General features: G+C 40.0%; 1 long non-coding RNA gene across 1 annotated transcript; it reads right to left on the bottom strand.

The window, feature by feature from the left end:
• Positions 1-11,600: 11,600 nt before the first annotated feature.
• Positions 11,601-21,765, bottom strand: LOC310664989. The gene is made up of 4 exons (XR_014505138.1): positions 21,535-21,765; positions 19,951-20,219; positions 12,767-12,991; positions 11,601-11,906 (listed from the first exon to the last, which is right to left on the bottom strand). It is a non-coding gene; the product is annotated as an uncharacterized lncRNA (long non-coding RNA).
• Between the last annotated feature and the right edge of the window lie 4,331 nt (positions 21,766-26,096).

Here is a 26,096-nt window from a genome sequence, read left to right as displayed (position 1 = left end):
CCCAGGCTGCAACTAGATGCTAAAAGAGACTAAAACATTAGTTCAGGAGTTGCCACAGAGGAGTTTCCTTGCATGGCCCCCTCCCCTTCCCGAAATGCATCTTGAAGGAAGCATTTTATTATGGCCCACAGAAGAGGTTGTAATGTGTGTTTGATTGTGGCATGTAACAGTTCTCCTTCATAGAGAGCACGTGTTGCGGTGGGATCTAGCAAAACACCCCCTCTAGGTTTTTGGGTGGAACCGTTTGGATGGCCAAGTCTGTGATTGGGCCAAGTTGGGTTGTTGGGGAGATTTTGATGTTACCATTTAGAGGGTTGGCCCAAAGGTTATAAATTCTTGGCACACAGTTTTTTCAGCCTCTTGCTGCGTGCATCGGATCGTCCGCCTACCCTCCCTAATTTAGGGCTGTTCCTTTTGACCTTGCTATGCCTGTCATGGGGTCATCTGCTTTGGGGGCAAGGGCCTGGTAGGAATTTTGTCCATTTGGCAGATTGGCTGGTGCCATTTGGTTTTTGCCTACTGCGTAGCAAATCGTTACAACTTGTAAGGTTGCGGTTAGGCATTGGTTAAAAATTTGGCTGGTGGAGGGGTAAGGATTGGCTGTGCCTGCCCCTCCAATGCTGCTGCTGCAACGGAATTCCATTAAAGGAATCCAGGAGTTTGCCATACATTTGTCCGTATCCCTGGCAAGGTGCTAGGGCCGTGCAAGCCCCTGGGAGCATGTGGGGAGGGGTGACGGTATGGTGCCCAGCCCCATTCTCTCCCCAATATTGTTTTCCCTTACTGGCTTTTGCTGGAATCCAGAAGTCAGTTCTGTCCCGGGGTGGGGACAGATAGTCGTAACCAATGCCTAAGCAACCACTCACATTATGTATTTCAAGAAAGTTGTGGCCAAAATTATGCCAAATACCTTAAACAAAAATTCTGTGTGAATTGTGATTTATTTAGGGGGTGGCTTGGGGACCTCAACACACAAATTTGCCCACAGGTGCCAAAAGCTTGGCCGCCCTGCATAACACCCACATGTTTCTCCCAGGAAAACTTTTGCATCCGTAACTGCAGTTTTACCCGCAGGAGAAACATACAGCATATGGTCCAGAGGGCTCACATTTGCATTGCTATCAAAAGAGAGAAGAAGGCATGAAATGTAATTTAGGGGTAGGACACATGCAAAAGTTTCCACACATCCTGGCATCTCCAAGAAAGGATGGGAAAGGCCCCTGTCTCGAAATGTGGAGAACTGCTGCCAGTTTGTGCAAGCCAGCCTTTCCCAACCTGTTTCCACTGAGTTCTTTGGGGGCTAACTCTCTCCATCCCTGACCATTGGGCATGCTGGCTGAGGCTAATGGGACTCATCATTCAAAATCTGGAAGGAAGCAGGTTGGGCAAAGCAGTCAAGAAAAGTGAGAGTAGAAGGAATGGTTGTCTGACTCAGTATTAGGTCAGGTTCCTCAATATTCAAATTCTATAATACAGGGTAAAAGGTGCTGGCATTCACATCTGCCTGGTCTGCTTAGTTTGGGCGCAGGCGTGCCCTAAACTTTCAGAAAGTATTTGAGACAGTGGTTCTTATTCATAGGCATGTATGGGAGACTTGTCCTGTATGCACATAAAATCACATAAAGCTGAAAGTTAGTTAGTAAATTGCAAGCCTGGAAGCATTTCCGCAGCATTTACCCTTGATAAAAATGATAGCATGAAACACACAGCAGCCCTAAAAAGTAATAATTGGAGACATATCTCAGATGCAGGCTTGTCAAGCTCCAAATAAAGAATCAATAATTTTGTGCAGCTGTTGAGATCCTTGTTCAGCTTGTGGTTTTCGTTCTTAGAAGCCTGAACAAACGTGCAGTCTTCTGCGGTGCCCCAAGTCGCTGACTAGTATGAGCAATCACTTTATTACGGAAGCTCCCATTTAGGTTGAAAATAATCAATAGCAATCAAGATCTGCTTGACAAGTGGGGTGTCAGCAACAGCTATTTTTAATAAAGACTTGTTCACCCAAAAGCATATCCAGGTGTAAAACTCTTTTAACCAGGGTTTTGCAGTGGTGGGGGTGTGGGGGTGGAATCCAGTAAGTAAAATTAATTTGATGATTCCGTTTTTTTAATTGATTTATATTGCACCAGCGCATTTGGAAACCAATCAGAATTAAGGCCAGGCTTGACAAATAGTTTGACGTTTCCCAGAACAGTCAATATGGTAATCTTGCCTCCCATTTGATTATTATTTATGGCATATTATGGTGGAACACAAGGCTGTGTAGATACTCTAATGGACAGCTGGTTTCCTCATCCAGACATTCATTTGTTCAATCCATACCCTCCAACATTTCTCCGATGGAAATAGGGACGTCCCATTCCATAATGATGATTCTATTATTTGTACCAGACATATCTTACTGGGTTGCCCCAGCCACTCTAGGCAGCTTCCAACATATATAAAAACATAATAACTCTAACATTTCTCCAATGAAAATAGGAAATCCTAAGGAAAAATGGGACATTCCGGGATGAAGTCAGGAACTGGGGGTGGCTTCTCTAAATCAAGGGCATCCCTGGAAAATAGGGACACTTGGGGGGGACGTGAAATGTCATTCATTTCATTTACATATCACCCTTCCTCCCCAGACAACATAAAAATTAACATCAATAATTAAAACATATATTTTTTAAAAAATAGTGTAACAAAAACAGGATAGCTCACTAGACACAGACTTTGAAACAGCTATGCTTTTGCAGGTGTGCTGCATCCTAAAAGCAGCATAACTTTGGCTCTGGACTGCTTAGCCAGAAGCACCTACTCCACGGTCATTGTAAATGCCGGGTGCTTGCAGTTTTGGGGTTGTTCCTCCTGCTGAATTCTGGGTAAGACTGTAAGGAAATCCTGAATATTCTCCGTATCCCAGCTTGTAACCTGAAGAGGTTTCGCAGCCACAGTGCATCTTCCATATCAAGGTTTGGGAGGGTGGGAGCTTGATAGATGTGAGCCATTTCTCACGCACTATGTATGGCAGGGGATGGGTGCAAGCTTTGTTCAAACATGACTTTATGCTAGCATTACAGATTGTTCTACTGGTGGGTTGTGGACAGCTATGTTGGCTCAAATATTTCAGATCAGGGTGCCTGGGTGGCTTTCTAGTATACACACCACAAAGCAGAGTGAGCTGAAGTATAGAAGAGGTTTAAATAGATTCAAAGTTGCTGAAGTGAACTAATCAAAGCTGAAGTTCTGGTTGAGCATGGATTCAAATGCGAATGAATATTTGTCAACGGAAATGGATAATCAAATTTGATTTGCTTTATGTATGCACTTAAGCCAGAGAGGCATATGCATACCTTTGCAAAAGATGTATCAAAGTTAGCCTGAAAATGAATACAGAAACTGCATGTATAAGACAATAGGTGAAAAAAACAATTCATAATACAATTTTTCATGATTATCTCTTAGGCTAATGGAGAAGTATGTAAAAGTAAGGTTGGCCAAGACCACTGAATCTACTGTTTTAAAATAAAATACAATCTCAAAAGATAATCTCAGACATATATATTAATACATCTACCTTTGTTAGATAATTCGACAAATTAATCTTGGGGATCTTGTCACTATCCTACATGTCATGGGATGGAAGAAACCATTCCAATTCAGTCCATGTCCATTTTGGATGTGATTGACTGAAAATCCATTATGTTTCCTTTTTAACTTAATGTACAGATTGCTTTTTTAAAAAATGTACAAAATTATCTTTTTACTTAAAAAAAAAAAAGTCCTTACAATTTAAAGTGGTGGTCTGAGAGCTATATTTTGGGGTTTTCTTTCTTCTTTTCTGTCTGCTGGAGGCTACAGTGTGTTTGAATTGCTCCCTAGAGGTGGTGATATAGGCACTGTGCAGAAAAAAAGATGGCGGCCCCCATGAAGGCAGATATCTCCTCCCTTCTACAATGTCCCTGAGAGCTTTCAAAGACAATGTACAGAAATATATATGGCTTCCCTTTTCAGTACGTGTAGACAGTTCTCTCCCATCCTGGAAGCGTAGATAGCTGGGTGTCTTTATCATGTCAGATAGCAACAAATAGAAAACAAATAAATGAAAACCATATGGCTTTTCTGTGTGGTAAATAGTACCCTCCAGTGAAAAACCAGGTCATAAAATGCAGGGTGGGGAGAGAGTATTCAGTTGCTTGGGGGAGGATCTGATTAGGAGATGGCAATCTAAAAGCAAATCTAACATTGTACAGAATGTGTATGACAAAGTGTCAAGCATTTTGGTGTGTGTCCCTTCAAGCTGCTGGTGGGGGTACCGTATTTTTTATTGCTCCCACCTTGCTCATCTACAGTGGTACCTCGAGTTAAGAACTTAACTCGAAACTCTTAACCTGAAACTGTTCTTAACCTGAGGTACCACTTTAGCTAATGGGGCTTCCCACTACCGCCGCATGATTTCTGTTCTCATCCTGAAGCAAAGTTCTTAACCGAGGAACTATTTCTAGGTTAGTGGAGTCTGTAACCTGAAGCGTCTGTAACCTGAGGTACCACTGTACTTGCATGTTGGGAGTAGAGGAATCAACATAACAACCCTTCCCAGGTACAAGAGTTCACTAAGGCAATGGTTCTTTTTATGGGAGAAGGTATTCGAAAATGAAAAGTAATAGCCAGAATACTACCACTTCATTTGATTTAGCATAATGGGTTGTTCATAGTCAGAATAAATAAGCGTGACTAAATCAAGTCCATCAATGGGTATGAATGGGTATCGAGTTGAGTGATTCAGTTGAAGGCATGCAACCAGAGAGGCTCTATGTTTACGTTGAGGACAAAGAGCAAGACCCATTCACCGATGTTGCCAGCTCTGAGAAATTCCTGCCTTATGGAAGCTCATCAGGTCCACACTTGATCTAGTTGTACCAGAAGGCTTAGTTGATTTAGCTGTGTGCTATCCATTCTAATTTACTGTTTCATTGTGGTTACATGTGTTCTACTGCAGATTTAAATACCTGGATTTGTGTGCTGAAAGCTACAGCCCTTTCTCACCATTTCATCACCTTGTTTGTAGGACCTGAGGAGAGCCTCTGTTGGTGGTTCTGGGATGGGGGCTGTAAATAAAGGCAATTGAGCCTGGAGGAAGAGCAAAACTATAATGGAAATGAAAGCCTCTTTATCGCATGTATCTGTGCATAGTATGCATAAAGGCCAGTGGCAAATCTGTTACATAAAACCTGCAACTTGTAGCTATATTAGATTCTTCCCCTCCCATTTCTGTATCTCATTATAAGAAATATATGCATCCCAGTGCCTGTTTAACTTTATGCAAGTTAAACTTTCATTTATCCAAATATCTGATTATCTAAGCGTTTTTGAATCCCTCAGGTCATCTGCTTTTATGAGAATTTTTTAAAACACATACACTGCCTTTGTCTTTTATTTTGGAAGGGCTGTAGAAAAATCTGAATGGAGCTTAAATGTGAGTTGAACACTTTGTTCTTTGGGTATTAAAATATATAGCAAATGGTAGAGAGAAATTTGTGCACCCGTTGTTGTTTTTTAAAAGAATAAAGAAATTATTTCCATCATTTCAGAGCCTCCTCTTTTCTATAAAAGAGCCTGTTGTAAAGTTTTAAAATACCATTATTTAGCTCTTTTCCTTTGTTCTGCTTTGTGGTCTTTCTCTGCAGTGTGAGTGTTTCTGAGTTTGCAGGAAAGTGAATTGTTAGCATGTGTGTCATTCTGGTGAGTGGTTAAGTTTAACTGTACAACACTTTAAAATATACATCCACCGTAAGCTGGGAGAATTCTTCCAATTCCTTTCATGTACGTCTGTCAAGTGAGGCTACTAACGTAGATATTTTTTTTTGAAAGGAGAACTCTTGCATGTATTAACTTGAGTTCCCACTCGTAATGAAAACCATGGTAGCCTTGGCATAGAAAGCTGCTGCTGTAAGTAACTTGCAAGCTTCCACAGTTTAGAACTTCAGCCCACGGAATAAGTTCACATATTTGCCCTCCTTCCGCCACCAGAAAGAGAATCTCAATATAGCTTGCCTTTTGTATGTTTCAACAGCAGCGACATGTTGATATTTCACATATTGATGGTTTTGCAAAATGGTATCAGATAGTGCTACTGCTTCTCATCATTACGCTGGAAACATACTCTGAGACTTCCACTTGTGAGAACTGAAGAGAAAGTAACAAATAAACTAACCGTTTAAACATTGCAGAATTCTCCTGCCACATCTTTACTTATTTATTTTTAACAAAATGTATATACTACTTGATTGTAACAAAACCTCTAAGCAGTTTACAAAAGAATAACAATAGGATGATGATGAAATGACAACTACTAGAATACTCTGTGTGATCTCAATGTGTGTTCCTATGTACAAACCACAAGAAGAAAAGGAGCAGCAGGAAGATAAAAAAAAATGGTGAGTGCCTTTTCATTAGGATTTACTTTCCATAATGTGAGATAGACTTGTGCAATCTATTTTTTTTAAAAAAACACAAAAAACACACAAAAGGATCTCATTAAACCGAGAAGATTGCCTTGTGTACATGAAGTTGTTTTAAGAGGTGTTTCCTGATGATGCTCTTTATAAACTATAGAGAATAAATCTCAACAAGCTAAAAGACATCTAATGAAAAATAGCGTGGTCTTTTATGCTGGTGTGGATTGCATATTTTACATGCAATTTATACTGCAGTTTCTCTTCATTAACCACATCTCGCAGATTTTTCAAAGTGACGGCATGAATATTATTAACATGTGTTAAAAATGTGTTTAAAATAATGTATAAAGCTTTGTGATTAAAGCAAAAGTTTAGGCGTAATGAACAAGTCTGGGTATGTATTTTATACTGCTGGGCGCATACATATTTAACATCTATATGGATGTGCTGTATCAGAGTATGTCTGTGTGTAGGCTCAGTTATATATTTCCTTCGAGCGAATGTTGTAATTAAACTGAACCAGACCTTAACAAGCATAACCCATTCATAATTTCTGCTCATTCTTGTTATATATGTTGCAGTTAGTAAATGCAAAGCTATTTAATTTTACTTGAAATGGAACCTGTACAACTCACTGCCACTTCACCTGCCTTTATTTATGCTTCTAACAAAATTGTCAACTTCACAACTTGGGAAATAATGGATTTATATCATGCTAGCTCCAACTAGGAAACCATTTTTTTCTGTTGTAAAATGCTATAATATTTAGGAAATTGACAAATGGATAAGTGTAAAGATTAGAACTGCACTGATTTTATCAGTGTACCTAAAATTCCATTACTATCTCCCATATAGTTCTAGAAGGTTTCTCAACCCTTTGCTCCTTTTTTATTTTATTTTATTTTATTTTATTTTATTTATTTCATTTCATTTTTTGCTTTCTGGCAAGGGACATAAAGAACTGCAAGGGGAAGGAGAAACTGGCAAAAATCACATTGTTCCCCTTTTGTCACTGGGTTTGCCCCAGGAACAGAATTTAGCTCATGGGATCAGTGGATCCAACACATTGCCATACACCGATGGTAAATGACACAAAGGGGGCAGTTAAATGCATGCAAAAAAAATTGCCCCTGAAGGTAATTATGGCTAACCACCAACCTTAGGATGCTAGCTTGAATTCATGCAAGTGAAAGTGAAGTTTCAGCTTTTCAGCTGTCTAAACTATAAAACTGCCTTTTGAAACATGTTGCTCACATCAGCCCCAACCAGCACGCCCAAAGGGATTATGGGAGTTGTAGGCCAAAATCTCTGGAAGGTGCTATGCTGTGGGAGGTTGCTGTGGAATGAGAGAGGAAAGAAATTTCCTTCCCCAAATTTCCTTCCTTTTCTACTGTAAATATTGATGTTCAATATTGATCGGGTATTTTCTGAATATTTACCAGTTATCCATCTGCAAAATATTTAGACCACAGTCTTCATATTTTATATCCATTAAGCTAGGCTATTCTTTTTCATAATAAACAAACTGCTTGATTTGTAAAGTAAAATCGCATGGCTCACATAATGTTGGTCACAAAGCATATTGTTTAAAATTAAATTTTAAAAATGGGGGAGGAATAATGGTGTCTAGCATTAGCTGGATTTTTCAGAAACCCTGAAAAAACAATTACTGTTTTAGTGTTGCTATTTTTGTGCCTATATACCGTGATTCCTGGTCCTATGAACAATTGTACACAATGTGGATGATAACAACAATAATAAAGATAATAAAAATAAAAGAATAATTAAAGGACAGCTCTTTTGATTATCGTATTTATTGTTCAATTCTTCGTTAAATAGGAACTGAATAATTAGATACAGGGCAGGATTCAACTAATGATTCTCGTCAGCAGAAGTTCTGCACGAAGACTTCTGTTTGCATGATGGAGTTCCCCCCCATTTTCCTCTTCTGCCACAAAATTGGCTCTGGGGGCATCAAGAGAAACCCCTGGAACAGCACATGGGGGGAAGAGAGGGGGAATCATTCCACGTAAACATGTTTAAATGCTTTCACTGACAGAATGATCAGAAGTGTGTGGGGTTGAATTTCTCCCATGGTGTTTATCTAAAACAAAATGCAGTAATTAGAGGCAGATTGCACCTTTCACAAAGATCCAAGCTTTTCCAGTTGGGACTCTCCAAGTCAATTCGTCGCTTTCCCCCCACGGTATGAAGTCGTTCTACATAGTCCTGGCATGTTTCCTGTTGATCTTCTGCCAGAGGGAAAGCTCTCCATTTTATCCCATTTTTAAAGCAGCAAAGGTATCTTTGTTAGTAAGCCTGCATGCATAACTAAGACACATGTCGCAGAAAACGGAAAGTGAAGTTTCCCTTTCCTTTGCCTTTACCTCAGAGACTTGCACTCTGCCACCCATACTCCAGTGTCTTTGTCTTTGGCAAGTAATACAGAGCAGCAACATCTGCCCCTTTAGTCCAGAATATGTTAATCAACAAGAAGACAGCTACTAAAAATAGCTATTCCATCTTTCTTTTCACTAGCCAGACTTACAGTCTTTTAAAGACTGAACATAGCCCTACATTTCTAGCACTCTTAAAGTTAACGGGGGCTTTCCCCCACTCCCCGCCCCCCAGGGAAAAGCTAACTTCATTTATAAAATATATTTGATTTCCTCTTTTTCTAATCTCTCTGCAGTCTTTTTTTTGCACTGCTGCGTGCTTTAATTTTGCTTTCAGACAGAAGTTTAAAAACTTTAGCTTCTAATAACTGGAAAAAATGGTTATTTAAAGATAACTGCAACTTGCTTAACATGCCAGACTATCATATGCTCGCTGCTTTGAAGCTGCAAATTAATGACGAGCAGGAACAGTGCCTATCTTTCAGAGGAAACTGACCTCTTTCTAATGCCTCATCGCTAATGTCATCTGTCTGCTGCATCTCATTATGTGAATTTCACGGAGTTAAAAAAAAAAAGAGGGGGAGAGAGAGAGTATCTTAAGGCTGTGCACAAATAAAAAGGACCTTCTAGTATTGAGTACTTTGAAAATTTTTGATCTCTCCAAATACCTTCCTTAGATACTGGTTTCCCCTTTTGTGCCTGGCATGCTGCTTATGTCATCTATTCTCTGTGACTAATTATGTTAATTTTTGTGGCACAAAAGTAACTGAAGGCTGTTAAGGAATAAAAGCTTTTGAGTGGCCTTATTTCATAAACACCCCTTTTGAACAAGGCACATTTAGTCATATTTGCAGTAACAGAAAGAGTCTTGTGCTAAAAATACAACAAAAGGCTCTTGAATATGGCCATTTATTCTGACTTTATTAGGTAATTTATGAAAAAAGTATGAAGGGAAACCTTTCTGGTAACTATAATTTGCATAAAGCTGGTGCCCTATTAATGAGATAACTTCCTGTCTTTTGTGTATCACCAGCTGGAAATAGAAATATAGGAACTTTTCTGTCTTCCAATTACTTAACCTGCTGAGTTGAGAGTTGAAGAGTAAACAGGATTCACACAAGTCGAATAAGATGATTTCCTTTGCCCTCTAGGAAATATTTTTATTCAATTAAGAGATGCCAATGGAAAATGCCATCTCCTAAAAATGTTTAGGTCTGAAAGCCTGAATCCAACAATTCATATATATTTTTATCCCAGATTAAAAATAAAGTTCTTAATGGGATTTTACTCACATATGATAAAATTACTGAATATCTAAAATATGGCAATATATATATTGGAGATGTATTTAATCCTCTGTCAATACTCTCTCCCCCTTTCTCTCTCTCTCTCTCTCTCTCTCTCTCTTTACTCTGAAGTATGTCCCATTGATTTCAATGAAGCTGACTCTGAGGTAAGTGGGTATAGGACTGCCGCACTGCCACTAAACCCTGAATTTGTTGGCAGACCCCATTTCATTGCATTTGATCCAGTAAACCACAAAAGAGTCCCAGTTGCTTAATGGGCTTTTTCTGCCAACTTTCCTCCCTCAGCAGCTGCATATGCCCCTGGAAAACTGTTGCTGGTGTTTAGGCCCAGAAGAATATCTGGAATAGAGTTGCTATGTGGTATAAGTAGCTAGAGCTGAAAAGGAAGAACTAGTCAAAATAGAAGACACCCTCCCCTTCACAAGTGTGTTTCATTCCCAAAAGGGGTTCACTGATTCCTAGTCCTTTCCACTATGTTTACCAGCTATGCTGCCATATTTCAGAACCCGTTTCTAAGAGCCATTGAATCAAACTCTTGTTCAGTCTCCTGATTTACCTGTTGCAGCCCACAGCTGCAATATGAAACATTTGTTAATATTAGATGGCTTTGTTTTGGAGAGTGTTGTATTTGGATCCCCACTTGCATTTATAGGTCTACTATGTTACAACTAGGGACGCAGGTGGCGCTGTGGTGTAAACCACTGAGCCTTGGGCTTGCCGATTGGAAGGTCAGTAGTTCGAATCACTATGACGGGGTGAGCTCCCATTGCTCGGTCCCAGCTCCTGCCAGCCTAGCAGTTCAAAAGCACATCAAAGTGCAAGTAGATAAATAGGTACCACTCCGGCAGGAAGGTAAACCGTGTTTCCTTGCACTGCTCTGGTTTCACCAGAAGCACTTAGTCATGCTGGCCACATGACCTGGAAAAACTGTCTGCGGAAGCAGACAAATGCCAGCTCCCTTGGCCTTTAAAATGAGATGAGTGTGGCAACCCCAGAGTCATTCGCGACTGGACTTAATTGTCAGGGGTCCTTTACTTTTATTTTTATGTTACAACTAACATCTAATACTAGTGCAAAAGTAGACAAAGAAACAAAAAAGTTCAATAGGACTATCATGCCAGAATAAAATAAAGGTTGGCCTATGATAAACAAATAAGCAAATATGGACATTTCTGATCCCCATTTAATACACTAGCATGTTGTCCTTTATAGATTAGGTCCCAGCTTCATGCTTCCCTTCATGCCACATGCTTCATTGTGCCTACCTGTAAATGATTTGATTAGCTGAAAAAGGGCCAGTCTTTTAGGAGCTTCAGCATATACCTTTCTGTTGGAGCATCCTCGAAATATTTTATTCACTTTCTGCTGGATGCCTGCCCATAGCCATAATGTAAAACAAGTGATGGTTTAAAAGGGGTAGCTTCAGCCCTGGATTCTTACTGTCCAAATCCAACTTTCTGTTTTTCATTAACATATATATTAAATAAATGTCAACCTACACTTCAATAATATAGAGTGGGAGGGGCACAGGCTCCTGTTATTAAACTTAGAGTTGAATGTTTGCATTTTCTTGCATTAAAATGTGATATGTTGGCAAAAACTTAGGTGCAGGTAGACCATGCCTAGCTGTAAACGTCAGGGCAGGACATGATTGCTATATCATCTGGAAGTGTTGTGCTTCCAGGCAGAAAGGACATACCAGGAGACGTGGGACAGCAAGGTAGAGGGGATTCAACATGTTGGAAGTGGATGATATCCATCTAAGAAGAAACCAGAAAAAGGTAAATGGAAGCATGTCTAGGACAGTATATGAATAAGCATTTATGACAGTGAAAAGAGACTGCAGATGATATATCTAGCCCATATTGGAATCTTGTTCCTATCCTGCTAGTAGATCAGAAGAGACTGACAAGTGAGGCAGCAGATGTATACTCTTGTGGGGAATGTGGGATGATGTTGCAGTGTCCAATTGGTTACTATGGTTCATGGCTTCTTGAATTCAGTGAAAGTGATCTGACTAGGCGTGAGATGAAAAGGGGTTATTTTTTCCCCAGATATTGTATTGAGAGGGGATGAAATTTTCCATGAAGAAACAAGTGAGGGAAATCAGTGATCCAATTGGTTAGAATCACCCATGCAGGAAACATCTCATTGGCTTTGTTGCCCTCAAGAACAATGACACATAACAACCTCTACCCAGAACTATGATGTCACCTTATTCACTTTGTGAACTCTGATTGGATGTAATCACTCTTGGAAGGAGTAGGGGAAGAGAAAACCTTCTTAGGGACCCAGTCAAGTTGAGAGAGAGAGAGAGTGAGAGAGTGAGAGAGAGAGAGAAATGGCACCAGTCCATTTACTGTTTGGGGAACCTATTTTGCCACCTTCAGGAAAGCACTGTTTCTGGTGTGAAAATTGAAACAGATGAATATAGTCCTATTGAGAATCTAAATTTTATTTAGCTAAAGACCACTAAAGTAAAACAATGGGAAGTGGTAAAAGGGATGGAGAGTTTCAGCCTTTTCACCACTCTCTACTCTAATTCCCCACCTTCCAGTTTCTTTCACCCTTTCCTCACCCCTATTTCCCACATGGAAAATGTGCCATACAGTTAGCTCACCACAAGATTGTTTCCCTGTGTGGGTCTCCTGGAAGCAATTCTGAACTCAATTGGAAAGGTTTTGGACATAAAGGGGAGCTGGGTCACATCCACATCCAAGACTTAAGTTCTCATGTTTTCCACAATTGTTCTTCAGTTAAGAAAAAATATTTGTTCTTTACCAGCCTCCTCCTAAAGAAGTCGACACACAGTACCAGAAATGGGAAGCACAAATTTCTGCAGCACCTGGGAGAAATGAAGTCAAAATGGGAATCTCAGTGCAAGTAAAACACCCACCAGCACTTAGGCATTGGCAATAGGACACAAGCCTGGAAAAGATTCAGGAATAGCCAAACCTGGAGGGAAGATGAGTTAAAATTGCTTCTGCTTCTGACTGCAGCAAAAGCCTTTATATCATACGTTCCACAATAAAGGAGAGATGAACAAAGTTTTGAGAAAGTAATGCAGGTTAGCATTACTGAGTAAGTTTAACAGTTAAGGAATAAGAGGAGAGATCCTCTTGTGTGTCAAGAAATTGGTTAAGTTTTAGGAAGCAAAGAGTAGGAAGAAGTAGACAGTTCTCCAGATGGAGGGAAATATAATATGGAGTTCCCCAAGGATCAGTAGTGGGACCATGGTTTTTAACTTATTCGTAAATGGTCTAGAGCAGGACTTCACAAACTTAGGTCTCCAGCTGTTGTTAGACCCAACATCCCTAGCTAGCAGTGGTCCCAGTGGTCAGGGATTATGGGAACTATACTCCAAAACAGCTGGAAACTCATGTATCCCTGGTCTAGACTGAGGAGTGAGCAGTGAGGTAGCCATGTTTGCTGATGATATTGACTTGATCCTGATTATCAAAACAAAAAGAGATTGTGAAGTGCTTCAAAGGTGAATGGTAAAGTGGCAAATGCAATTCAGTGTAGACAGGTGTAAAGTGATGCATATTGGGGCAAACAAAACAAAACCTTAATATCACGCATGAGGTCTGAACTGGCAGTGACTGACGAGAAATGAGACATTGAGTGTCTTTGGTTGGTCCAGTAGGGGTCCCTGGCTGCTGACACAATTTCTAGCGTGGGTTCATAGCAATCACACCCTAGTTAGAAAAAAATGTGCTTTGAGGTATGGCTTTAAAGAAAACAGCTCTGAGCATGTTCGACCTTCCTTCAGGGCAGCCCTACTAAGTCAATACATACTAAGACTTGTGGTCTTCCCTCAAACTAACAGATGGAGTAGGAGCCTTCCAAGCAGTAGCTGGGGAACAGGAAGTGCCTCTAAAATTAAATGTCAGTAACATGGCTTTTCTGCCCAGAAACAAATGGGAAGGACCTCTTTGTCGTAACTAAACTTTTGGATTAGGATTGGCCGAGTGCTGCAGAGACCTGATTGGCCAGATAACAGTGGAGTGACAGGAATGTTTGCAGAGTTTCTTTGAGTACAAATGGAAGTGTAAAAGGTGTGTGGAATGGGAAAGAATATGTGGCTTTAGAAATTTGGGAGCTTTGAAAATGTGGGGGGCTTTGCTTGACATTCTCTTTGGGTTCGGTGGAAGAAGATTGGAAAAAATTCAAAGTATATTTACAGAAATACTGCAAAATTAATGAATGTTAGAAGAATGCTGGGATGAAGTTATATGGTTTTAGCAGAAATGTTATAAAGAATTAAGCAAAAACTGATTGTTAATGGGCCAAAGTGGAAAATTTAAAGTTAGATTGTGTTAAGATAAATTATAGAACAAAAAATGGAGAAAGATGGAAAGGATTTGCTGAAATAGCTAACTGAATTAGAATACAAAAAAGGGAGGTACGAGGAGGTCGATGAAACAAGTAAATGAAAGGTAAAGATATGGAAATATTGGATGTGTTTTTAAATGTTTTTGTTTTTCTTGTTGTTTTGATGTATTGTTTGTTAAATTTTTTATTGTTTCTTTTTTTTCTTCCTTTTCTGTAACTATTAAACTTCTAATAAATATATATATATATTTTTAAAAAAAGACATTCTTTTTGGGAGAGCTATGCCACAGTAGCGGACCAGCCTTCATTGCTGACAAGACTGACAAATCTGTAAATATCTCATTTTATAAAAAAAAATTCCAATATCCAGTTTGCCCTATCTTATGATCAGTTTGTAATCCTTAAAAAAAAGGTCAGCAAGAAAAAAACCAAAAGTATTTTGTGCACTTATCCTAATATACATATTTCTCCAAGCATTTCCCCCTGAAATAATGCATTTTAATACTATTTTATCTTAATATGTGCATTTCTAGGTACACAACCTTTCTATATGTTTTCTGTACACACTTTTTGAGTGGAGAACTGCATCACAAAAAATCAGAGAAGTGCACAATTTGAAGGACAGCTGTGTTTCCGTTTGCTTATCGATCCTGTAAATGTGAAATGCAAACTGAAAAAAGTTATCCCCCCATCCCTGGTTGGCCTTTTGTACACAGGACCACTCAAGACAGGTGCAATAACCCAGAAAACAACAGTGCTATAGGAGTGCTACAGTAGTTGCCTCATATTTGGTTTAAATATGCAGAACTGCAGCAAAGGAAGAAGCACATGTAGAGCACACAGTTGCCCAGGACTGGATGTTAAACTACACTAAAAAAATTGTAGCTCTTTGAAGGGAATAGGGGGTCACCTAACAACTCTCAGGATCCTTTACAAACTGCAGCTCCCAGAATTCAATGACTGTTTAATGTGGTGTCATAGCGCTTTAAATGTATAGTGTGACTGTGACCAATGGGAGGAGCAGATAAGAAAGTGTGAATTAGGAAGCAACAGTTGGAAAGTGGAGTGGCTGTGAGAGACAAGAGAGAAATAATAATAATAATAATAATAATAATAATAATAATAATAATTTATTATTTATACCCCACCCATCTGGCTGGGCTACCCCAACCACTCTGGGTGGCTTCCAAAAAAATATATTAAAATACTGTAATACATCAAACATTAAAAGCTTCCCTAAACAGGGCTGCCTTCAGATGTCTTCTAAAAGTCTGGTAGTTGTTGTTCTCTTTGACATCTGGTGGGAGGGCGTTCCACAGGGAGGGTGCCACTACCAAGAAGGCCCTCTGCCTGGTTCCCTGTAACTTGGCTTCTCGCAGTGAGGGAACCGCCAGAAGGCCCTTGGCAGTGGACCTCAGTGTCCGGGCAGAACGATGGGGGTGGAGATGTTCCTTCAGATATACTGGACCGAGACTGAGGGGAATTAGTTAAGAGGGATAATAAAAATATATGTAAGAAAGTTTGGGTAGCTGCAAACCATCCTGTGATCCTCGGATGAAGGGTGGTATAGAAATTTAAATGAATACATTATGAAATTTAGGATAGTCAGTTCTGTTAATTTGGGAAAATAGAACTTTAGGAACTCTTTATAAAAGGACTAGTTGTTCTGATGTAATGGTTGGAGTGTCAGACTAGGACCTGGGAGACCAGGATTCGAATTTCTACTCGCCCATGAAGCTCACTGGATGACCTTGGGTCAATCACTGTCTCTCAGGCTAACCTACCTCACAGGGTTGTTGTGAATATAAAACTGGGAGGGAAGGATCATGTAAACCACCTTGAGCTCCTTGGAGGAAAAGATGGGGTGTAAATACAATAAAACAAACAAATAAACTGTGCTCCTATTTTAACTAAGTTCTGATCTGGGTAGATTCTAAGGTCAATATACCTTACTATGTCTTATGTAGGAGTATTTGATGCAAAATGTAAAGGGGGAAAATATTAACTTCTCTAAAGTTAATAGAAGGCTACATATTTGGGGAGGGGGGAAGATATCATTAATCAAAATAATTTATTTATATAAGCCAGAAGGTGAAGTTGGAATGTTGGAGCATCTCAAACCTTCATTTATATTACAAGGCAAATCAATTAAGGCAAATCTAGCCATTAGTAAAGAAAGAAAATGTTAAAATGATGGTTAAGATGGAATCCCAATAGTGACAGCTTTTTCCTTAATAAAAATCTTAAGGACCTAGAATGGACACAAAGTCCCTTCTTAGAAACTACAATTACTATTTTCAAATCTAGATGGATCCAGTTTCAACTTGCTCCCTTTTTTTAATCATCCACTTTTCTTTACTAAGAATAGAAACCAGGATTTTTTTCTTCAATGGTCAGTAAAGGGATTATATAGGATTAGGGATTTCTACAATAATGGCCAGCCTAAAACAGAAGTAGAAATCAGAGAATTTTTAAAAGAACAAGAGCACCGTGGGTTTGAATTTAGGCAAATTAGTTCCTTTATAGTAAAATATATTATTAAACAGCAAGTGAAAAGAGAATTAACACTGTCTGAACACCTGATCCTGCACATAATTTAATGCCAAAGGACAGATCACCCAAATTTCTAAAATATTAACAAAATTAGACACAGGTGATCTAATAGGATTACAAAAATGACAGGAAAAGGATCTGGGTTACAACTTGGGTCCCAGAAAATGGGAAAGAATATGGAACATGAGCCCTGTGAAATCAATTTCAGCAATGGTTCAAGAATCTATTCTTAAATCACATTTAGGTGGCACTATGCACCACTTATTGTATCCTATATAAACACTAATCTCTACTACAAATGCTGGCACTTGGCACTTTAAAAATCATATAGGTACTTATGGTGGGAGTGTCATTCAGCAGCAGCTTTTGGGGACATATTGCTACTAAAAATTAATTTAACAGCAAGGCAAGAATTCATGTCAGTTCCCTTGTTTGCATTACTGGGGAGATGGAATGGCCCAAAGGATGTCAGTTTGGATAAAGGACTGACTATATATTGCATAGTCAAATCTTGTCTATAGCTATTGCAGAAAAATTAATTCAAAAATTGAGGTATACAAGAGGACCAAAAAAGTAAATACATTTTCAACTACAGGGCAAACATTTATTATATCTAAATGATGCTGACAATATTCAAATGCCTCCTGCGAAAGATACTACTATTTTGAATTCTTGGTAATTTGAGGGATTCAGGTAAGAATATCATAACACTGAGGATGGCATTCTGATATCTATAACTAAGGAAACATTTTGAAAAAGAGCACATGTTACTACCATCCAAAATAAATAATTCTTCTTCCCAGGGCTTGTGAATGTCAAAATTAGTATCCTTTTTTGTTTTTGTTTTGTGCACATTGTTCATTAAATTGTATTGTTTCCACTTTATTTCTTTATTTTTGATTAAATAAAAAGCAACACCCCCAGCAGACACTGGTGGAGGAAGACGAGTGGGGGGGGGAGCGCACCGCCCCAGCAATGCGATCCCAGTGGGGTGCCATTGCAGCTTCCCCCCTGCCAGCACTGGGTGCCAGGCCCCCACAGGTGGCACACCATGCCCCCAGAATGCATGCCCCGCCCCTGCATTCTGCCCCGCCCTGCATTCCGCCCATGTCACGTGCCTATGGACAGCGTGCCCCACCCCCAGACCGGGCACCAGCCGTGCCCCTGTCTGCACTCCGTCCCCCAGTGCTGGAGCATGAAGCTCCGCCACTGCCAGCAGAATAATTGAGAGATTAACCTATTTACGTCCAGAGGACTAAGGCTTTGTATAGGACCTTAAGTGCCCCCTAGCTGTGAACCCACTCCCTCAGAGACAGTGTAACCCCATCAAGAGCAGACCAGCTCTCATCTATCTGGTTTAGGGAACTAGTTTGTTGGCTCTCATCCAGTCCATTACCAAGGCAAGATATCAATTCACCACATCCACTGCCACACCTGCAGAAGTAAAGGAGAAGTAGAGCTGTGTGTCATCAGCATATTGCTGACAAATATTCCAAACTTCCAGATAACCCCACTCAGTGGTTCCATGTAGATGTTAAACAGCACTGGAGGGATGGTGGAAAAATTGAACCCACCCTGAAGCTTCCATGGAGCTGAAGAGCACTCCCCAAGCATCACCCTCTGCAAACGGCCATCCACGTAGGACAAGAACCACCAAAAAGCAGTGCCACCCATGCCTAACTTAGAACAGGCACTCCAGAAGGATACTATCATCGATGGTCTCAAAAGCCACTGAGAGGCTGAGGAAAATTAACAAGGACACATTTCCACTGTCTCTCTCCCAACATAGGTCATCATACAGGGCAACCAAAGCAGTTTCTGTGCCAAACCCAGGCCTAAACCCTGATTAAAATAGTTCCAGAAAATCTTTCTTCCAAGAGCACTTGGATCAGGTTTGCAATCACCCAGTGGCCCACCCACTGATTTGTAACCACCCAGACTTCCCACTTCTGTCCATTGGGCTCTGCTAATGGAAATACCACCACCGTGACTTCTGCCCACTCAATAGGCAGAACAGAATCAGGGCATCCTGAAGATGGGGAACAAGTGAGGCTAAGCTGGCCAAGGATCTACTAGATCCCAGATGACATAAGGGACCAACTGCCTGCCGCTGACTTTCTGCTGCTGATGTGGTAGCGATGGCAGCAGCAGCAGGAGGATGGATTTAATATGACTCTGCCAGTCATAGTGGTATATAACTGTGAAAATGCTGGGGAAAGGTGAGAGGAAATTGAGAACCAGCAATTTATGTATATTATATGCTACCCATTTCCTGCATGTTAATTAGCTGCAATAACAATTACAACATATCGGGTTTCAATTTTACCAAGGGGTATAATACCCTAGGGGTATAATCTACCCCTGGCCATGCAGTCCATTTGCCTTTTTCACTACACATTATTTTATGATAAAAGGCATGTGAAGGTGTTTATGAAATTAATGGCTTTCTCTTTGGCTTTCTGAGTGCATCAAAGGACCCAAAGCAAGCTTTCCTTTTTGGACAACAATCCAATACAGGATTAGGTGTGCTGGATTATAAATTAAGTGCTCAGAATTTTCAAAAAGCGATGCTGGTTAAGTACTGAGCAAAATACTGAGGAATAACAGACATTGCAAAACAATGCATGACCCCAGCTATTGTATTATCATATTCATAAAGGTTGTTCACCAAAGTCTTGTACTTTCTACTTTCTTTCTTTTTTACTTTTCTTTCACACCGAAAAAGCAGGCTTTAATGCAATGTATTTGATAGATGAGGGTGAAGTCAATTTTAAAAGCTAAGTGTAGCATTTAGCATGTTTGTTTATGTTAAATCCTTTTTTTAGGTTAAATCACTGTATTTTTTACAAGTCAGAATATATAATTCAATATTATATGTGATATAAATAATAATATTTCTTTATTTCTTATCATCACCTTTTATCCGACGTGAGCTGGACCATAGAGGCCCAGATCCTGCTAAGAAGAATAGTAGTACAGTAGTTTGAAATCAGTGTATTGTAGCATTCAGGATTCCTCCTCCAAATTGCTTGATTAGACGTATGCTCTTAGCCTCTTATTTTCCAACAGAGGGTGTATTTTGCTCAAAAATGCAGTCTGGAAAAGACTTTGCCGCTAAACCCAAGGGAACGACTGGTAAGGCCTTTTCTTGAAATTACAGTATGTTTGTAGTTTGCTGGTATAGTCTGAAAAAAAGTATACTGCTTGAGTTAATCTCTGCAAAATACTAGCAATAATCTGTTTTCTGTACAGGTGTTTTACAATTAGGAGAAATGAATCTACAGCGATTGTCACCAGCTACAGGTTCTAGGGAAAAACTGAATATGGAAGAAAAGTAACAAAAGGCAGAGATGAGCAAGGATGAACAGGAGAATAAGTTACGTAAAATGGAAATACTCCCCCCCCCCCCGCGCGAAGTATCACCAGAGCAAACTGGCACCCTTGGCACTTTGCAGTAGAGTGGATTATTCATTTGGTCGATCATGCAGAGACAAAACATGCCTCTAAGGTGAACATGCAAATCTGACCACAGGCTGTGTCATTCTCAGACAATATCACACAACTGAGTTTGGTTCCTGACTTACAATGCAATCCTTAGCATGCTGATTCCTAAGTAAAGCTCACTGGAGTAAGAGTGTTTGGAAATGCAATGCTTGAATATTTCAACAAAAATAAAATCAGAATGTAGAACTTGAAATTGCCTCTAATTGGATGAATGTTTTGCAGAGAACTCTGCAATTTACACCTTGTACTAACAACTTACTGTTTAAAAATCCAAAAAGGGTTGGCATTAAAAAAACCCCAAACACTTTTGAGTCATAAAACGAAGATTCATTACTCTAAATGCAATATTCAGTTTTTCTTCATTTATTTCCCCACTCCTTAATTTGCAAAGCAGGTCCAATATGCAGCCTATAAAAATAGCCACAAATCACTGTAAAGTTAGTCCATAGTTATGTCTATATATAATGATCTGGGGGACTAACAAGGTAAAGCTAGATCAACAAATATATTCCACATTCTCACTGGTAACTCCAAGTCCTGTTTTTGTTGCTATTTCTCAGCCCTCACCCCCCCTCCTGCCACCCCGTCTGTTACAAGTTATGATGTGTGGATGAAGGCTTTTTCCCATGCCGTAATGACTGTATACTGAGATTTCAAGGGGCTGTTCATGACAATCCCATTTTCTGTGTAATTTCATGGTTGTCTTCTTGAATGAAGATATTGGCTGCTCTGAAGCAGGAGGTCAGATGCTCCTGCTCCCTTTCAGTATTGTTCCAGAGTATGTTTCCTTTCAGCTGATGAAAAGTAATTCATCATTTACACCCCTGAATTCTGCCAGCATTTTTTTTTTTTTTTGAACAACTTTTCTTTCCCCGTGGTACCTTGGGCCCATGAAAGAGATAAATAGGTTCAATACAACACCAGGCCCCAGATCCTGGGAGCAGGTTAGGCCTCTGAGGCCCTCAGCTGCCCCTTTCTCATGATAGAGTTTGTCACCTTTCTACCTCTGGAAGTCAAATCCTGTCGACTCAGCCATCTTTCAGGCTCTCTGAAGTGGCTTTGGCACCCACTGGGGCATGTGAGCTTAAAATTGATTTTTTTTTTTTAAAGATCTGTCAAGTTCCCTTAAGGGACCAAGTTGACAGCCAGCAGGCCTTAACCTATCACAAAGCACTCAGTGTGTAAAAGACACCTAAGGAACTTCCTTTGAGAGGCCAAAGGGCCCCAGACTTGTGACACATTGAGAGGGTGTTGTTGCTAAGAAACTGGCCTTTGACAATAGAATTTTTACTGCCAACCGCCTTCTTTTAGAGCCATTTTAGGCTGTCTTTTAAAGAAGACGAAAGTATGTATAAAGCATCATTCCACACTGCTGCAGCTGCTCTCGCCAGCCTTTTTATCGTGCAAATTTCCACCAAGGTGGGGCAGAAATGTTGCAGTCAAATCAATGTTGACATCAGGATCACCTGGACAATGTGAAACATAGTACTCATGATAACGAGGCAACAATCCAACTTCGTAGCAATCCCGGCTTCTGGCTCTTTTAACTTTATGAATACGCATTAATTATGACAAATTCAAGAAGGGGAGCCAGGTTTGGTGTTTAGCAGCATAAAGACAGTGGCTTAATCTAGAGAACCGTATTAAGACTTTCTCTTCTTCTGCCCTCTGGTAGGGAGGCTGACACTTTGGATAACTTCTGAATGAAGCTTCTTGTCGTCTGAGGTGGGGAGGGAGGAAAGGAAGCATAGCATCCGAGTCTGGCCAGTCTCTCCTTGCTGCACCCACCTTTCCTGACAGCTGATTGGTGCAGTTAGAAGGCTGTAATAAGATGTTATTCTCAGCAACGGTCTCTAATGGAAAAGGTGCAGTCTCTGTCCTACTTCAGACAGCAGATAGGGGATTGCATCCTTAAATTCCCCACCACCGCCAGCAGAGGAACAATATCTAGCATATCAGACTGCATCAACCCTTTCCTTGATCACGCACTAAGTTTGTGTGGGAAGGACCATACTGACGTGAGGGGTTATTCTCGTGCCACTCTCTCTGCTGCAAACTGAAGAAACACAAAAAGGCATCTAAGCAACCTCATGTAATACTTAGAAGGAGGAGATCCAAATCAAATTGTGTGTGCTTTTTTTTTAAAAAAAAAGGATAATCACCAGCATTTTCATGCAAATTTCTCCTAATATACACATTTATATATGTGATTTCCTCCAATGTAATGCATTTTTGTATGTTATTTTCATGGATATATGTTTTTTTAATGCACACTTTGCCCTAGAATAGGCATTTTTTCCACATTACTTGGTTGGAAAACTGCACTGAAAATTTCACAGGAGTGTTAATTTCAAATGATAGCTGTGGTTTAGTTTGCATACTGTTTCAAAAAGGGGGGGGGAATCTGGATTCACCTTTAAATGTGAATTGAATCAACATTTCTCACCCATCCCAACCTCAGGGACACCATGAAGGGATTTTTGTCAAAGAAAATGTCCACCAGGGTCCTCCATCCCCTTGAAACCTGTTAGATGGAAGCGAGTTTGATGAACATCACTTGCTTTTTCTCAAAAACCTATGCTTAGACACTGAGATTGCATTTCTACACTATCCAGGAGAAATGTTACGCTCAAAGACAGGATAAAGGCAGCCATTTAACAAGATGATAGCCTCCCAACAGCAAATGGGAATGCTTGTGCAAATATTGTTGCCTTCTTTCTCATTCAATTGGTGCAACTGATGCCTAAATCAATTTCAACTGCTTTGGGGTAAGGACACCTCTAAGTTAATATCTGGGGGTGAGATTAGGGGTAATCAGTACCACCATCTTTCAGAGACTTCTACCAGAACCCTATTCTACCATAATGTTGTAGGTTCCCTCCTGTGTACACTTACTCATTAGGGAAACTGACCCACTTCTAATATTCCCTTTTGTTAAGGCCCAGCCAAGTATTTTAAAAGCTTTGGCAATTTCTTGCCTTACCATATCTATGTTATTCCAATAATATCAGGCTTATCCTTGATACTCATAATTATCATTGGCAAGTCTTTGATGTAATAAATCCTTGATATAATATCATGCTTATCCTTGCTATAAGATATAATCAAAAATGAAAGCAGAAACTTAAGATACAGAGTAAAATATATTACTTGCCAATTTTCCACAGTAACTTTTCATCATTACTCCAAAATTACTTTTTAATGCAAAGAGTAGTTCCAATCACATCGAGGCCCACATGATTCAGATACTATCATAATCACAATTAGATTACATTACTGCAATCAGGAATGGAGATCATTAAGAGAAAGAATATAAATTGCTTTAGTTTTACAAGTACTGAGCTAGCAAAATTATAATTAATCTCCATTTATAATCTTTTCTTTCATAGAACTGCAAAGCATGCTACTTTTTTTAGGCCATCAATACAAATTAGAAGTAAGTAATAAAGCCCTAACTACTACTCTGGTGCGGTGTTCAATTGTAGAAACTTGCCTATTACATATGGAAAGCACTGCATGCAAAGGGTGCCCTCTGCATAGGGTTCCCCCCACCCCCACCCAGAACAATAAGCTTGTCTATTGCTATGGGAGGTTCTTCATTTGGAAGGGAGGAGAGAGAGAGAGAGAATGCAGTTGTGACTGTCCATTTGCAGAATAATCAGTTTGTGATTCCTCTTTCCTAGACGAGTGACGATGAAGAATAATTATTTTGTAGGCATGACAAAACTGTCCAGAACCTACCACATACAAATGGAACAGGTTGTTATTATTTTGTAAAGGATAATTTTTTAAGGATTATTAGCCAGATATTCTAATCATGCATATATGTATTACCATGCAAAGAGTATAGAAACGTTATTATTAATTACCACTTTTTACAACTGCCGTACTGAAAATTTCTCCTTTTTTGCATCATTATCAGTTAACAAGAAATAAAGCTGCATTCCGAATTTATCAAAAGGAAGAGAAAATTTGAGCAAAATTCTCATTGGGTGTGCATGAAGGATTCCTGCTGGGCTTACTTTTACTTCTCAGCTGGGCAACGGGTGTTTGGTTCATTCTGCAAATCTCCTCATATGTGGTCAATGTGGGGATGTTCAGGGAGGCAGGAGAGGATATATTGTTTATTAATATCCTTCCTAACTTGCGCTAGCAAGTTCCCTTACATAGCAGAGTTACACATTCCCCTTTTAAAAGCACAGCGGGTAGCTGGTTGCAGGCTTGTGTAAGCCTCTCACTATCAGGTTCCTGGAAAGTTCCCTTATATCCCTCTTAAAAGAATAAAGACGCTACAATCTTATTTGTAAGCAATAAAAGAAGTTTACTTACATCAGGCAGAGCACAGTGTGATCCCCGAAGGCAGACTTAGTTACAAATATGTACATGCGGATCCTACCCATATGGAGGAATGATCCCAGCTCCTGCTGAAAGCTAGCAGAGCAGTCCTAGCTAGAAGCTGGTCAGACACAGAAGCAAGTCAGAGAGAGAGAGAGAGAGAGAGAGAGAGAGAGAGAGAGCCTTGTCCCTTTTGTTACCTGGACATGTAAGGTCACAAGCACCTCTAGTCTCATGCATAGGAAGTATGTCCCAGCCAGGAGGAAACAGGAAGTTTTCGACTGGCTGGACCAAACGTTCCCCTGCCCATTCACTATAGGAAAACAAGGAATCTTGTACTTGACTGCTACTTACATATCACATCCCACAGTCAGTATTCTTCACTGCTGCAGAGAAACACATTGCAAGGCAACTCTTCCCATGGGGCTTTTTCAGATCAAGGAGCTGGGGAGGCCACAAAATGCTGGAGGAGAAATGCTTTCTGGAAGGCAAAACACAACATCCTCGATCACCTCCCAACTGGGCAGGTTCAAAACCACACATTGACTATAATTCTAAAAGAATTATTGAAGTCCCCAGAGACTGAGGTAGAGAAATATATAAGGCTCTGTGACCGGGGAAGAAAACTTTCAAGAAACTGAAAGGCAGCTTTTGGTACAGCACTACTTTTTGCAAATTATTTTGCATGCTGTTCTTGCTTTAGTGGAACTTCCCATACATAAGTGGCGGGTTGCCTGTGACTCTATCCACCAGCAAATGTGCCTCTTACAGATGGATGCTGGGCAATCAAGTTTAATAAAGAACAAATAAGTCATCCGTAAAATATCATGCCATATGCTGTGGAAATAATCCAAAGTGCTTTGACCAATCAGCCAATTATTTCTTACACCAGAACAAGAGAGCAAAATCTATTTGCGGATCCTTTCTAAGGGAAGTTTTCCAATATCCTGATATAATGGTTTGGGTGTCAGCTACTGCTCAGGAAGTGCTTGCCTTATTCGAACGTTGCAACTTTCATGAACTGAACCCACCTATATCCCAGCTAATGGTAGAGGGGAAAGATGATGGAGCTGAGCTGCTAAAGGATCCACTCCACCCTAAGCCAGTCCAGCTGCTAGAAAGTTGTTGCAATGGGCCCAGTCTGGACCTCTCTGCTTCACTAGCCTGTAGCTGATGCAGCAAAAGGTACAGAGTTTTCCTCTGCCTGATTCCGGTGGTGTTTT

This window comes from Podarcis tiliguerta (genome assembly GCF_965153285.1).
Source record: "Podarcis tiliguerta genome assembly, chromosome: 1".
Taxonomy (NCBI): Eukaryota; Metazoa; Chordata; class Lepidosauria; order Squamata; family Lacertidae; genus Podarcis; species Podarcis tiliguerta.
Note: the sequence above shows the minus strand (reverse complement) of the source record. Positions and strands in the feature narration are given on the sequence as shown.